Source organism: Gossypium hirsutum, chromosome D03 (assembly GCF_007990345.1).
Source record: "Gossypium hirsutum isolate 1008001.06 chromosome D03, Gossypium_hirsutum_v2.1, whole genome shotgun sequence".
Lineage (NCBI taxonomy): Eukaryota > Viridiplantae > Streptophyta > Magnoliopsida > Malvales > Malvaceae > Gossypium > Gossypium hirsutum.
Window position 1 is genome coordinate 25,398,450 of NC_053439.1, and position 18,109 is coordinate 25,416,558.

Below are 18,109 nucleotides of genomic sequence, written 5' to 3' on the forward strand. Positions count from 1 at the left end.
TATATTTAAACTAGCTTATTTTGAATATAATTAGATCAAGAACCGAAGAAATCGAAGTTGGATCGGGGAAAAACTAAAGTTGTTGATTAATCGTCTGGTTTCGACTTTTCACCATCCGAGGTAAGTCTATTAGCTATTTAATGTCATAAAATCAGTATATTGGTATGTATATGTGCTGTATTTTGATGAATTATAATTTAAAATATGTTGGTTGAAATAATTAAAAGTATGAGTGAATTATATGCATTATTGTTACATGTTCTAATCATAGGTATATACTTATATAGTCATTTGAATTTAGTTTAAGTATGAAGGTATATAAGGATATACAATTATAAATGTTATCGAATTTAGTTGGAGTATAAAATTTTTATATTTTTATATGTACAAGTTTTGAATTTATACATGTATATACAAGTATAATGTATTGGTTTAATAAAAGGTATATATATGTGTGTGTGTGTGTGTGTGTGTGTACTTAAGATTCAGAAATAAACATAGGTTTATATTGGTATAAAACTTTGTATTGGATCTATAATATGCAAATATATATGTATATGTCCTTGTATTGAATTTAGGTATGCCATTTATACAAGTTTATATGAGGTTCAATTATGCAAATATGCATATATATATGTTCTATAATGAGTTTAAGTATGAAATTTATATATGTACAAGGGAGGTTCGATTATGTATGTATATTCATGTAAAAGTTCTTGAATGGAATTGAAGATATGAAATTATTAGTTTAGAATATCATAAGGTGTTCGAATGCATGATATTAGGTAGTAGGCTTTAATGCATTAAGTTATATATATATGTCCGGATGTATAATTAAGTTATTGAGCTGAATTTGATATCTGAACTTTATATACCTATGTGGATTAAAGATATAGTTTATAAATTATTGAATTGAATTTTTATGTGGATAATATATACAAATATGAGATACAACTTCTGTGAATTGAGATTTTAGGCTTAGTGCCTATCAAGTTTATTGCCGGTGAAACATTTCAGACTTTAAGTCTAGCAGGCTTGATGCCGGGGAAACATTTTAGACTTTAAGTTTAGCAGGCTTGACGCCGATGAAACATTTCAGACTTTAAGTCTAGCAGGCTTGACGCCGGTGAAACATTTCAGACTTTATGTCTAACAGGCTAAGTGTCAGTGTATTGAATCAGGCTTTAAGCCTAGCAGGTTTTGTGCTGGTGAATCTGTTCATATTATGTGTTTACATGTATCGGATATGTATATGATTTAGTCATATGGATTTAAAGAATATGTATATACATTTGGTCATTGTGTTTGATGAGCATATAAACACTCATTTATATGTATTTGATGAGTATGAATTTATATATATATTCAATTTTATGAAATTGTTAGGTATATTCGCATTCAGATAGATGTATATGAGAAATCTATATATGCATTTTTGGTAAGTATAAATGTATTTGGTTATATTCATTTGATGTGTATATATATATATTCGGTTATAAAATTTGTTAAGTATATAAATATGCGTTTGGTTACACACATATGAAGTGTTTATGCATTCGGTTTTAGGTGTTTGATAATGATGTATGCATTTGTTTATATGTAAATGATATATAAAAGTATTCGGTTGCAAGTTTTTGATGAGTATTTAAATATACAGTATGTGGTATTTGCGATTTCAATAAGTTTAATTATGAATTTATATGATTCTTCTTTTATATATATTTTAGTTATGCTATAGACTTACTAAGCTATGTAAGCTTACTTTGTTTGTTTATGTCTATCTGTTTTATAGATAATAATAAAAACAATCAAGCTTCAAGCTCAGGGATCGTCAGCAAGTTCATCACCCTATCTATTATCTCGGTATTTAAAATATTTAAAATCTAACTATGGCATGTACAGACTAGATAAATAATTTGAAGGTCGTACTTTTTTGAATTGTATATGAATATAATAGCCATACTAAAATTGTTTATTTCCTTATGGATTTTCTAGTTTGTAATGTCTTTACTTGTTGGATTATAATGTCTTTGTTTATTAAAAATGGTTAGAAGAGAAGTTTAACATTTTACATATTTAATATTAGTCTAAGGTTATTATATTTAAATAATATATATAATGTATATGTATTGATTTTGAGATGGTTGTGTTTTGTTTAGTAATGCCTCGTAACCCTAATTCGGCGACGGATACGGGTTAGGGGTGTTACACTTGCATGTGTATTATGCTTATATAAAAACTTCTATGCTAAGTGACCAAAGCATGAGATTGAAACTAGTAAAATATGATGTGGCGAATCTAATAAGAAAAGTAAGTACGAGTTTGATAGGAAGTGCAAGTGTGTCTAGTAAGCATAAAAATGTTTATCATGAGTGAGTCGATGGATGATGAGTCTGTGTCTGTCTTCAAAATTGTCAAAGGGATTCACCAAGACTAAAAACATGAATCTCTAAAAGGACAAGTCCATGGTCGTGGCACTAAAGAATACCATATCGTGTAAGACCGTAACTGATGAGTTATGGCATCATATGGAAAGAAGACCATATCATGTAAAATAGTAACTGGGGGGTTATGGCATCATATAGGAAAATTTAAGAAAGGTTATTACCTAACGTGGTTCTTTGTGTGTCTTGAAATGATGAGGGGCAAACCTCACTAAGTTTGAGTTTAGGCAAATCCTTATCGTTTAAAACACTAGTAAAAGAACAGCCTTTATGGAAAAACTCTGAAAAGACAAGCCTTTGTGGCGAACCTGTTACAGGACAACCTTTATGGAAAAACTCTAAAAAAGCAAGCTTTTCTGGAGAACATATTAAAGGACAACTTTTAAAGCAAAACTCTAGAAGGGTAAGCCTTCGTGGTAAACCTCTTACTGGACGTCTTTGTGGTGAGATTCTGAAAGGAAAGCCTTTAATACGAGTACTTAATGAAAATGAAATCTTTGTGGCTATCTCTGAAAGGAATGCATTCGTGGTGCAATCTAAAGAACGACCCTTGTGGCAACCATTTGAAAGAAACGCCTTTGTGGCGGACTCTGACGATTTTCAGTGGTATCGAAAAGTGGTTTCGAGGCCACCAAATCTGACGATTAAGTTTGTAAATATTATTATTTAATATTCACAAGTCAAATATGGTTTTAAAAAGTTTCTTTATTTGATAAATTATGTTATATAAGCGATTTATTAAGTTCAAGTGGTAAGACCCTAAGGTCAAATGGTTTTAGAAAATGAGGTATCGGGACCTTGTTTCTATAAATCAAGCCGTAAACATTTTTATAAATATTTACAGAGTTTCATTAAGGTGGTATTAAAGTTCCGTTGAAAAATTTTAACGTTTCGATAGTTAATTAATTAAAAATGACTAAATCGTAAAAGATGTAAAATTTAATCGCTATTTGATTTGAGTGATTAAATGACTTAATGAATGAAAGTATATGGGCTTGCATGGTAAATATACTGTAACAACCCGATCTTGACCCTAATCAGACAAAGTGGTTTCGGGACCACAAATCCAAATCAAAAAAATATTTTAAAATTAATTTTGATATTTGCAGTATGTGAATTACTATGTGTAAAAATTTTGTATAAAAATTTGATCGTTTCAGTGCACAATTGATAAAAAAGGCTTAATCGCGTAAAATAAAAATTTAAGGGTTAAATTTAAAAGCACCCAATTGTTGTTGTCTTTTAAAAATAAGGTTTATAAATGGAAATTAGGCCATTTAATAGTTAGTGGGCTGCAATGGTCTAAATTACCCTTAAGTTATATGTTTTATAATTAATTAAACTAAGGTTAAAGTAGTCATTAAGTAATTAAAATATATATTAGTTAAAATAACTTAAGAAAAGATGATTTTATCATCTTCTCCAAGCCGAATGTTAAGCAAAAAGAAGCTCAACTATGGCTTTCTAAAGTTCGGCCATATCCTTGCTTAATTAAAGATCAAGAACGAAAGAAATCGGAGTTAAATCGAGGAAAAGTTAAAGTCGTCGACTAATCGTCCGGTTTCGATTTTACACTGTCCGAGGTAAGTCTATTAGCTATTTAATATCATAAAAATCAGTATATAGGTATGTATATGTGATGTATTTTGATGAATTATAACTTAAAATATGTTGGTTGAAATAATTAAAAGCATGAGTGAATTATATGCATTATTGTTACATGTTCGAATCATAGTTAGATACTTATATGGTCATTTGAATTTAGTTGAAGTATGAAGGTATATAAGGATATACAATTATAAATGTTATCAAATTTAGTTGGAGTATAAAAGTTTTATATTTTTATATGTACAAGTTTTGAATTTATACATGTATATACAAGTATAAAGTATTGGTTTAATAAAAAGTATATATATGTGTGTGTGTGTACTTAAGATTCGGAAATAAACATAGGTTTATATTGGTATAAAACTTTGTATTGGATCTATAATATGCAAATATACATGTATATGTCCTTGTATTGAATTCAGGTATGCCATTTATACAAGTTTATATGAGGTTCAATTATGCAAATATGCATATATATATATGTTCTGTAATGAGTTTAAGTATGGGATTTATATATGTATAAGGGAGGTTCGATTATGTATGTATATTCATGTAAAAATTCTTGAATGGAATTGAAGATATGAAATTATTAGTTTGGAATATCATAAGGTGTTCGAATGCATGATATTAGGTAGTAGGCTTTAATGTATTAAGTTATATATATATGTTCGGATGTATAATTAAGTTATTGAGCTGAATTTGATGTCTGAACTTTATATACCTATGTGGATTAAAGATATAGTTTATAAATTATTGAGTTGAATTTTTATGTGGATAATATATACAAATATGAGATATAACTTCTGTGAATTGATATTTTAGGCTCAGTGCCTATCAAGCTTAATGCCAGTGAAACAATATCAGACTTTACGTCTAGCAGGCTTAATGCCGGTGAAATAATTTCAGAATTTACGTCTAGCAGGCTTAATGCCGGTGAAACAATATCAGACTTTACGTCTAGCAGGCTTAATGCCGGTGAAACATTTCAGACTATATGTCTAGCAGGCTAAATGCCAGTGTACTGAATCAGGCTTTAAGTCTAGCAAGCTAAGTGCCAGTGAATCTGTTTAAAGAATGTGATTAAGTGTACAGTTATATGATTTTGGTTATCTTTAATTGATGAGCATATATACCTTCGGCTAAGTGTGTTTAATGAATATGTACATATTCGGTCTATGCATTAGTAAAAATATACATACATGCTTTCGATTTATGCAGTCGATAAATGTATATGTATAAATATTCGGTATATGTATTTGATAAGTATCTACATATGCATTTGAAATGTATACACCTCTATTTATAATTATTTGATGCAGATGAATGCATTTGGTCACATGTATTAGATTTGTATTTGGTTATAAGTTTCTTATGAGTATACATACACAGTTGGATATGATATGTGTATAACATACATATATGCTCGATTATATTTATTTGGTTGTAATGTTGTTTGGTATAAATATATATATTCAATTGAACGCATTTCGACAGGTACATATATTTGACTATAAATAAAATGGTCTGAGTACAGTAAATGTATAAATATTAATTATATGTGTTAATTGCAATCTCAGTAAATTAAATTAAAAAGTTATATTATTTCTATATATATATTTCATTATGCAATAGACTTACTAAGCTATAAAAGCTTACTTTGTTTGCTTATGTCTTTCTGTTTTATATACTTAAAGATCAAGCTTCAAGCTCGGGGATCGTCAACAAGATCATCATTCTATCTACTATCTCGGTATTAAACTGTTTAAATTTTAATTATGGCATGTACAGGCTAGATAAATGTTTTGGAAAATCGTACTTTGATATATCGTATATGAAATTAATAGTCATACGAAAATTACTTATATTCTTATGCTTTAACTGGATTGTAATTTTAAAGAGAAGTTTAAAATTTTACATGTTTAATATTAGACCTAGCAATTTATATGTAACCGTTAAAATTATTGAACTATACTGAATGTCTGTTCTAAGTTTTATTTTGATTAGTAATGCCTCTTAACCTTAATTCGATGACGGATGCGGGTTAAGGGTGTTACATTTGTTTGGTATCAGAGCTACGGTTTAGTCGGTTCTAGGATTAGCGTAGCGCGTGTGAGTCTAGCTGTACATGTCATATTTTATATTTTGATAGTGTGATGACTTCTGACATCTTAAAATATATTTTTGTATCGTAATGGATCCCGATCGAGCTGTAGCTGACGACGTTGAAAGTATAGCGCTTGCTCCCGTGCAAGGGGCAGTGCCAATTGACTCCTGGCCTACCTCGAGTAGCCAAGAGGGAGAGGCAAAGTAAGCCTTCTACCAAATGATGAATGATTGGTTTACACAATATATTCGAACCAATCCCGCTCTTTATTGATAAAATTAGAAAATACGGGGCTGAAGAGTTTAGGGCCACAGTTAATGATGATGCTGAGCGAGCTGGATTTTGACTTGATAACACTATCCTTGTATTTGAAGAACTGTCATGTACACCCGAAGAATGGTTGAAATGTGCCATATCTTTGTTACGTGACTCTGCCTACCATTGGTGGAATACTCCAGTATCTGTTGTACTGAAAGAGCGTGTCACCTGGGAATTCTTTCAGGCGGAGTTCCGTCAGAAATATATCAGTCAGAGATTAATTGATTAGAAACATAAAGAATTTCTTGAACTTAAACAGGGTCGTACGAATGTTACTGAATATGAGCAGAAATTTGTGCGACTTAGCAGATATGCCCGAGAGTGTGGCGACTGAAGCTGTTATGTGTAAGAGATTTGAAGATGGGTTGAATGAAGATATTAAATTGTTAGTTGATATACTTGAGATAAAATAGTTTGTGGTACTTGTTGAATGAGCTTGCAAAGCTGAAGAACTCGGGAAAGAGAAGAGAAATGCTGACTTTGAAGCTAGAGATTCTCGTAAAAGAACATTCAGTAAATCATTTAAGTTGACTTCAAAGAAATTCAGAGAAGATCACAGCCGATCTAAAGCTACTACAGGATTTTCTAGACGGGATCGAGATCGACCTCATGTGAGTTCACGAGCTACTTCAGTTGCTAGTATTGGTAATGTTCGACAAGATAGATCAGAGTACAAACATTGTGGTAAATGACATCCTGGAGATTGTAGATTACATGATCGGTCTTGTTTTAAGTTTGGATCCAAGGATCATTTTATTCGGAAGTGTCCGATGATAGCTGAGCAAAACACTATTCAGAGTACCAGACCGAGTAATGTGTCAGTACGAGGTAGACCACTCAGGCATACAGGTAATGTAAGTGGTAGCCAGAGAGGGACAAAAGACACGACAGTTCGATCTGAGGCTCGTGCACCTGTCAGAGCATATGTCATCCACGCTCGTGAGGAGGCTTCTTCCCCAGATGTCATTACTGATACTTTCACTCTTTATGATACTAATGTTATTACATTGATTGATCCTGGTTCGACTCATTCATATGTGTGTGAGACTTTAGTATCCAGTAAGACTCTGCCTGTTGAGTCTACTGAGTTTTTCATTAAAGTATCAAACCCCCTGGGCCGGTGTGTTTTGGTTGACAAAGTGTGTAAAAATTGTCCGTTGATGATTTGAGATTCATGTTTTTGGGCTGATTTGATGTTGTTGTCATTCGACGAGTTTGATATTATTCTGGATATGAAGTAGTTAACTTTACACGATGCTGTGGTAAATTGTAAAAGGAAGACTACTGATTTGAGATGTCAGAATGATAAGATTATTCGGGTTGAATTTAATGATTTTAATAGTTTATCAGCTGTGATATCTTCGATGTTGGCTCAGAAGTATGTGAGAAAGGACTACCACGCTTACATTACATATGTGATTGATAGTAAAATGACTGACAAGAAGATTGAATCAGTACCAGTTATGTGTGAATATCCAGATGTGTTTCCTCAAGAGTTGCCAGAGTTGTTACCGATTAGAGAGGTAGAGTTTGGGATTGAGTTATTACCAGGGACGACTCTGATATCTATAGCTCTGTATAGAATGGCATCTACAGAATTAAAAGAATTGAAAGCTCAGTTACAAGAGTTGACAAATAATGGTTTTGCGATACCGAGTTTCTCTCTTTGGGGAACACCAGTCTTGTTTGTGAAAAAGAAATATGGGACAATGAGAATGTGTATTGACTACAAGAAACTAAATAAGGTAACCATAAAGAATAAGTATCCATTGCCACGGATTAATGATTTGTTCGATCAATTGAAAGAGGCCACTGTGTTTTCTAAGATAGATCTGAGGTCAGGCTATTATCAGTTGCGAGTTAAAGACTCTAATGTGCCAAAGACTACTTTCAGAACAAGATATGGACATTATGAATTTCTGGTCATGCCTTTTAGACTTACTAATGCACCCATAATTTTCATGGATTTGATGAATTAGATCTTCAGACAGTATCTGGATCGGTTTGTGGTAGTGTTCATAGATGATATTTTAATCTACTCCCGTGATGATACCAAGATGCCAAACATTTGAGACTTGTGTTACAAACTCTATGAGATAAACAATTGTATGCAAAGTTTAGTAAATGTGAGTTCTGGTTACATAAAGTCAGTTTCCTGGGTCATGTTGTATCAGCATCTAGTATTAGGGTTGATTCGAGTAAAGTTTCAGCTATACTTGATTGGAAACCTCTGAGAAATGTCATGTTTACTCCGATCATAAGAGTTTGAAATATTTCATAACACAAAAGACCTAAATTTGAGACAGCGTCGATGGTTAGAGTTGCTTAAGGATTATGACCTTGTGATTGATTATCATCCAGGAAAAGCAAATGTTGTCGTTGATGCTTTAAGTCAGAAATCACTATTTGCTTTGCGTGCAATGAATGTACATATACCTATGTCTGATGATGGTATGATAATAGCTGAGTTGAAAGCAAAATCGTTATTTGTGCAACATATTTGTGAGGCTCAGAAAGCCAATGAAGGTTTAATTGTAAAACAGGCTCAGTGTGATTTGGATGTTAATTCTGAGTTTTTAGTTGATGCTGAGGATTGCTTGAGGTTCAAAAACCGATTATGTGTTTCAAAAAAAAATTCAGAGTTAATTCTGATGATTTTGAATGAAGCTCACAGTAGTCGATTATTTATTCATCCATGTAGCACAAAAAATGTAAAATGATCTAAAACAACACTATTGGTGGCACAGTATGAAACGAGACATTTCTGACTTTGTTTCGAAGTGTTTAATATGTCAGCAAGTAAAAGCTAAACATCAGGTACCTTCAGGGTTGCTTCAGCCGATCATGATACCTAAATGGAAATGGAACAGAGTCATGATAGATTTTGTATCTGGTTTACCATTGACACCGGGCAAGAAAGATGCTATTTGGGTTGTAGTGGATAGATTGACTAAATCGGCACATTTTCTTCTGGTTTACACAGATTATTTATTTGATAAGTTAGCTGAGATATATGTTTCACAGATTGTGAGGGTGCATGAGGTACCTATTTCTATAGTTTTGGATAGAGACCCGAGATTTACATCGCGGTTTTGGAAGAAACTGCAAGATGCTTTGAGAAGAAAACTACACTTTAGCACAGTTTTTCACCCCCAAACAGATGGTCAGTCCGACCGAATCATTTAGATACTCAAAGATATGTTAAGATGTTGCATTCTTGAGTTTGAAGGTACATGGGAACGATATTTTTCTTTGATTGAATTTGCATATAATAATAGTTTTCAGTCTAGCATCAAAATGACACCCTATGAGGCTTTATACAGTCGTAAATGTCGTACACCATTGTATTGGACTGAGCTTAGCAAGAATAAGATACACGGGGTTGATTTGATTAAAGAAACTGAGCATAAAGTGAGAGTGATTCGAGATAGTTTGAAGGCAGTATTAGATCATCAGAAATCATATGCAGATTTGAGAAGAAAGGATATAGAGTTTCAAATTGGGGACAAAGTGTATTTGAAAGTCTCGTCGTGGAAGAAAATACTCAGATTCGATCGTAAACGTAAATTGAGTCCGAGATTCATTGGACCTTATGAGATTATTGAGCGTATCGGGCCAGTTGCTTATAGATTGTTATTGTCACCTGAGCTAGAAAAGATTCACAATGTATTCCATGTTTTAATGCTTCGTAGATACTGATCTGATCCTTCATATGTAATTAATCCGGCAGAGGTTGAGATTAAATCTCATATGTCATACGAAGAAGAACCGATTAGTATTTTGGCTCGTGAAGTTAAAGAGTTACGAAACAAGAGAATTTCGTTAGTTAAAGTACTGTGGAAAAAAAACACGGATTTGAAAAAGAAACGTGGGAACTAGAGGATGCAATGAAAGAACATTATCCAAACCTATTCACCGGTAAGATTTTCGGGGACGAAAATCCCTAAGGGGGGAAGAGTTGTAACAACCTGATCTTGACCCTAATCAGACAAAGTGGTTTCGGGACCACAAATCCAAATCAAAAAAATATTTTAAAATTAATTTTGATATTTGCAGTATGTGAATTACTATGTGTAAAAATTTTGTATAAAAATTTGATCGTTTCAGTGCACAATTTGATAAAAAGGGCTTAATCGCGTAAAATAAAAATTTAAGGGTTAAATTTAAAAGCACCCAATTGTTGTTGTCTTTTAAAAATAAGGTTTATAAATGGAAATTAGGCCATTTAATAGTTAGTGGGCTACAATGGTCTAAATTACCCTTAAGTTATATGTTTTATAATTAATTAAACTAAGGTTAAAGTAGTCATTAAGTAATTAAAATATATATTAGTTAAAATAACTTAAGAAAAGATGATTTTATCATCTTCTCCAAGCCGAATGTTAAGCAAAAAGAAGCTCAACTATGGCTTTCTAAAGTTCGGCCATATCCTTGCTTAATTAAAGATCAAGAACAAAAGAAATCGGAGTTAGATCGAGGAAAAGTTAAAGTCGTCGACTAATCGTCCGGTTTCGATTTTACACTGTCCGAGGTAAGTCTATTAGCTATTTAATGTCATAAAAATCAGTATATAGGTATGTATATGTGATGTATTTTGATGAATTATAACTTAAAATATGTTGGTTGAAATAATTAAAAGCATGAGTGAATTATATGCATTATTGTTACATGTTCGAACCATAGTTATATACTTATATGGTCATTTGAATTTAGTTGAAGTATGAAGGTATATAAGGATATACAATTATAAATGTTATCAAATTTAGTTGGAGTATAAAAGTTTTATATTTTTATATGTACAAGTTTTGAATTTATACATGTATATACAAGTATAAAGTATTGGTTTAATAAAAAGTATATATATGTGTGTGTGTACTTAAGATTCAGAAATAAACATAGGTTTATATTGGTATAAAACTTTGTATTGGATCTATAATATGCAAATATACATGTATATGTCCTTGTATTGAATTCAGGTATGCCATTTATACAAGTTTATATGAGGTTCAATTATGCAAATATGCATATATATATGTTCTGTAATGAGTTTAAGTATGGAATTTATATATGTATAAGGGAGGTTCGATTATGTATGTATATTCATGTAAAAATTCTTGAATGGAATTGAAGATATGAAATTATTAGTTTAGAATATCATAAGGTGTTCGAATGCATGATATTAGGTAGTAGGCTTTAATGTATTAAGTTATATATATATGTTCGGATGTATAATTAAGTTATTGAGCTGAATTTGATGTCTGAACTTTATATACCTATGTGGATTAAAGATATAGTTTATAAATTATTGAGTTGAATTTTTATGTGGATAATATATACAAATATGAGATATAACTTCTGTGAATTGAGATTTTAGGCTCAGTGCCTATCAGGCTTAATGCCGGTGAAACAATATCAGACTTTACGTCTAGCAGGCTTAATGCCGGTGAAATAATTTCAGAATTTACGTCTAGCAGGCTTAATGCGAGTGAAACAATATCAGACTTTACGTCTAGCAGGCTTAATGCCGGTGAAACATTTCAGACTATATGTCTAGCAGGCTAAATGCCAATGTACTGAATCAGGCTTTAAGTCTAGCAAGCTAAGTGCCAGTGAATCTGTTTAAAGAATGTGATTAAGTGTACAGTTATATGATTTTGGTTATCTTTAATTGATGAGCATATATACCTTTGGCTAAGTGTGTTTAATGAATATGTACATATTCGGTCTATGCATTAGTAAAAATATACATACATGCTTTCGATTTATGCAGTCGATAAATGTATATGTATAAATATTCGGTATATGTATTTGATAAGTATCTACATATGCATTTGAAATGTATACACCTCTATTTATAATTATTTGATGAAGATGAATGCATTTGGTCACATGTATTAGATTTGTATTTGGTTATTAGTTTATTATGAGTATACATGCACAGTTGGATATGATAGGTGTATAACATACATATATGCTCGGTTATATTCATTTGGTTGTAATGTTGTTTGGTATAAATATATATATATTCAATTGAACGCATTTCGACAGGTACATATATTTGACTATAAATAAAATGGTCTGAGTACAGTAAATGTATAAATATTAATTATATGTGTTAATTGCAATCTTAGTAAATTAAATTAAAAAGTTATATTATTTCTATATATATATATTTCATTATGCAATAGACTTACTAAGCTATAAAAGCTTACTTTGTTTGTTTATGTCTTTCTGTTTTATATACTTAAAGATCAAGCTTCAAGCTCGGGGATCGTCAACAAGATCATCACTCTATCTACTATCTCGGTATTAAACTGTTTAAATTTTAATTATGGCATGTACAGGCTAGATAAATGTTTTTGAAAATCGTACTTTGATATATCGTATATGAAATTAATAGTCATACAAAAATTACTTATATTCTTATGCTTTAACTGGATTGTAATTTTAAAGAGAAGTTTAAAATTTTACATGTTTAATATTAGACCTAGCAATTTATATGTAACCGTTAAAATTATTGAACTATACTGAATGTCTGTTCTAAGTTTTGTTTTGATTAGTAATGCCTCTTAACCTTAATTCGATGACGGATACGGGTTAAGGGTGTTACATATACCATTTTTAAATTGTGTTGGACGGTTAGTGGGGTTATAGTTAAATATATATATGTTTATTAAATTATAATACATTATAATATATGTTATATGTTAATTAAATAAGTAAAAGAATAAAAAAAGAAAGAAAGATGATTTATTCATCTTCTTCATCACTTAGCCGAAACTAAAAAGGGGAGAAGAAACCTAGCCTACATCTAGCTTCAAGCAACAATTGGTAAGCTATTTTTGATCGGTCTCTTGTAATTTTTATGTTTTTGAGATCGTTGCAACTAGGTCTAGTTAGCCCGTATTTTTTATTTTGAAACTGTTAAAGATTTTTAATGTTGCCATTGATGAATCTTGTGATTTTTGATGTTAAATGATGAATTTGAAATTTTGATTGATAATTAAAAGTATTTTGTTAAGTGATTTTTGATGAATTTATCGATTAGGGACTAATTTGTGAAAATAATAAAAGTTCAAGAATTTGTTGTGAAATTGTTGCAACTATGGGCTGATATGGGTGCCATGAATATTTGGCTGTTATAAATTGGCATAAAAATGGTTAATTTGCATGTTTTGGGGCCAGGGACTAAATTGAATAAAAGTAAAACTTTAGGGGTAATTTTGTAAAAATTTAAAAATGACTAAATTGCATAAAATACATTTTTTACTGTCTAAATTGATAGATTGAATGAAATTATTAATTTAGATCAAAACCTAGTGGAAAATCGAGGAGAATGGAAAATTATCAAAATGCCATTGTACTTTGACATCTCTACAATTTAGCCAGGTAAGTTCATACGGTTCAAAAATTTAATATCTATATAAATTGTTAAATTGCATATCATGACATATTAGGTAAATATATTTGTTGATATTGAATGATTATTTTAGTAATGTAATTGAAATTGATGTTCGGATTGGCTTGAACACGAGATAAAGTACAGTCATAATTTGGTGTGTTAAGGGGGGTTAGAGTGTAAATGGTTGTGGAGTGACGTATATTCATGTTACCTGAGTAAACCGAGGTTCAGCATTTGTTGCGAACTCTTGTGTTATATTATCTGTTGGTGTGCTGGTTGGACTAGCTCTTATGAGCACTGGTGTGATAGTTGGATTAGCTCTTATGAGCATTGGTGTGTTGGTTGGATTAGCTCTTCTGAGCATAGGTGTGCTGGAGGGATTGCCTCATGTGAGTTTTGGGTGTGTTTTGGGTAGACTGATGATGTACTTCTATCCGTAAATCGTTCTTCGATTTGAAAATCTCAGTAAGATAATCTGTTTAATAAATTTGAAAGATTTGTTATTTATTGAATATTGATCTGAACATAAATAATTCATCAGTTGAGATTGTGGATGATGCTTAAGTTTGTGCTAAGCTTATGGTTGCATTATGTCATGTCTAATATTAATGATATACATTGAAATGGTAAGTGACCAAATGGAAATATGCTTATGTTCATGACAATGTGGTAAGATTCAAAGGTGTATTTTCTTATAAAATGGTTTATCGTGTGATTGACCCCAAATGAGTTATATACATAAATGCACTAACTTGTGTATTGATGATGGTGATTAGGCTTATGTCAAGCTTGAGATTATGATTGATGTTTATGCTTATGTCTGGTATTATACAAATGAAACGGATAAGAAAAGGTAATGAAGCGGTAAGATCATTATTGAAATGTGATATGATGAAAAAGGGATTGATGAGTTGAATGGTGTATTTGTATATATCAGAAATTACGTATATTATAGATGAACTTACCTATGAGGTGAATAAATATACTAACTAGTGAATTGATGTTGTTATTTAAGTTTATTCTTAGTAAATGAAATGAAAAGTAAGTAAAGGAGGTAATTCATAGTTTTATGAAAAAGTTAATGATAGCGTATAATGATTTATAAAATCCTATGATGTTAGGAATGAAAAATATATATATGATGTTGATAGACTTACTCATTTATGAGTTGATGGTTATGTAGTTGATAAATCTTGAGGCAATGGTATAGGTTTATATTTAATCTATAAAGTTCATTTTGAAATGGAATCTTATCTTTATAGTTTATACAAGCTTACTAAACATTCATTTCTTACGTAGCTATTTTCCTTTACTTTACAGATTATCTGAAGCTCAATTGGGATGGAAGCTCATCGGAGATCTATCACACTATCCAATGATTATATCGATAGATTTGATATCTTGATCAAGGTTATAATGGCATGTATAGGTGAATTTTGTTTGATGAGATGTTGTTATGTTTGGCTTGTAAATATGGTATATAGATGTCGGTTGTTTGGTACCATTTGGGAATAGTTGGTTTGTGTCATTTAGGTGGTTATGATGCATGTGAGGAATGGTCTACATGGTAAGGTTGTTTAGATATGGCATGAAACTAATATCATATGGTTGATTAGTATAAATTGTGATATGTTTTGGCATGGAAACAAATTAGTTGATAAATGGTAAATGTGCAGATGTTTAGGTTGAGTTGATGAATTATGTTTGAGGTGCTTTTTGGCATATTGGTTGTATGAATAAATGACCTATTGAATTGGTCTTAATATGCATGCTTTGGTATGTTTAAAAGCTTGATTGTTTGTGCAAATGTCTTGTAGGTGTAAGCTTGAAATGGGTGAAAGGAATGACTTGAAATTGGCCTATTTCTTGTCCACACGGCCTAAGACACGGGCGTATGTCTCAGCTGTGTGTGACACACGACCATGCGACACGGCTGTGTGTCCCCTGTAGGATTTTAAAGGTTGCATTTCGAGAATTTCACAGCCTAGCACACGGGCGTTTGGCTTGGCCGTGTGACCCAAGTCAGAGAGTTCCACGGGCACAGACATGGTCATGCATCCCTACTTCGATTACCCATACGGCCTGAGACATGAGCGTGTGTCTCAGCCATGTGAACCTTGCAGTTTAAAAAATTTCTTCTTTTTCCTAAAAATTCAATTTGTTTCCAATTTAGTCCCGACTTGTTTCTAATGTGTTTTTAGAGCCTCGAGAGATTGTATAAGGGACAATATGTATGTCATTGATTGGTTTTGCATTGATTGATATTGTGAATTAAATGTTTTAAATTCTTGATAGTTTTGAAACGTAAACTCTGGTAATATTCCGTAACCCTATTCCGATGATAGATACAGGTTAGGGGTATTACAGAAAGGAACCTATAGTGAACTATGATGAAACAACGTATGAAGTCTTCTGAAGAAACAATAAGTATGGAGAAATTTTCAAGAAAAGGTCCATAGGAAGTGTTATGGCTAACCCAGTATAGTAACATGGTAAGAACAATGAGACTAGAGTACGCCAACGTTAGTGGTGAGCTAAAGGTATTCTGTTTGTAAGGCCTTTTGTAACAAGAATGGTTAAGAAATCACAAAAGAACAAAATAAAGAATGTGAATAAGGTAACGATGATAGGAATAGCAATTATGATCTCAAAATGAAGCGTGACACCAATAGCGCAATAAATGGAATCTTAAGGATGTATGTAACACCCCTAACCCGTATCCGATGCCGGAACAGGGTTACAGAGCATTACCGAACTTATAACTCAAACAATTATACATTTCATATTCATTTCTCATTCCAAACAAAAGCCATTCAAATCCATTCATATAGTCCCTAATACGAGCCTTTGAGTGTAACAGCTCGAATTTGGGGCTAGTCAGAACAGTGGTTTCGGGACCACAAATTCGATGAGGAAAAATTTATTTTTATTATATTTTTATTTTATATTGTCCCACAAAACAATTTTGTAAAAATTTCATTCGAAAATTTCGACGTTTGGGCACTCAATTTAGCCAAAAGGACTAAATTGTAAAAAGTGCAAAAGTTGAGTTCTACATGTTAGAAGTGTCCAATTGTTATGAAATTTTAAATTGGAGGTCCTTAAATGGTAACTTTACCATTGGTTAAATTGTGGACAAAAATGGACATGAGATAAGTGAAATAGGAAATTTTTAAGTTAGGGGCATTTTGGTAATTTGGTAATTAAAAAGTATTAAAAAGACAAAATAGGCCAAAAATCATCATCTTCAACCTCATGGCCGAAATTAGAAAGGGGGAAGCCATGGTTAGGGTTTTCAAGCTTTCAAGCTCGATTGTAAGTCCGTTCTAACCCCATTTTTAATGTTCTTTACGTTTTTAGAGTCTCGATAACTTGATTTAGCTTATTCTAGCAATAATTTAACCTAGGGTTTATATTTGGAAAATAACCATAGGTGAAATGTGTTTATTTTGATGCTTTATGGTATAATATGAAGCTAGAAATTATGTTAAACAACTTTTACTAAGCGATTTTAAGTGAAAACGAGTAGAACGACATAATCGGTAAAAATACCTAATGTTCATAAGTAAGTGTTAGAGTGAGAATTTGGTATTTCCATAGAAGGAAAAAATGTTCATCATGTCATAAAACATAATAATAAGAGATTAAGTTTGATTTTCGAGCTTTGGGGAAAAAGTGTAAATATACAAAAGTTTAGGGGCAAAATTGTAATTTTGCCAAAGTTCGAGTCAAGGACTGTTTTGAAGAATGTGAGTTTTAAATAGGTTAAATGTGTCATTATAAGTTAAGAAAGACAAAGAATTGACTTTGATTAGTGAAAAAGAAAAGTGAGAAATTCTCAGTTAAACCTTTGGAATAAACAGGGATACAAATGAAGTGACAGAAATGATCACATGTGTGGCACGGACTGTGTGTAGGCCTCTATGTGAAAGTGAAAGTGATGGTCACGTGTGTAGTACTATGTGCAGGCTACTACGTGTACCAGAAAGATAGGTCGCATGTGTAGTACTATGTGCAGGCTACTATGCGTACCAGATAGCTTCGATCACGTGTGTAGTACTATGTGCAGGCTACTACATGTATCGGATAGTGATGGTCACATGTGTAGTACTATGTGTAGGCTACTATGTGAACCGGTATCATTAATTATAAGGTGGTTGCTATGTGCTGATCCAACCGGATATCATTGATTACAAAGGGTGGTTGTTGTGTGCTGAATCCACCGTGTATCTG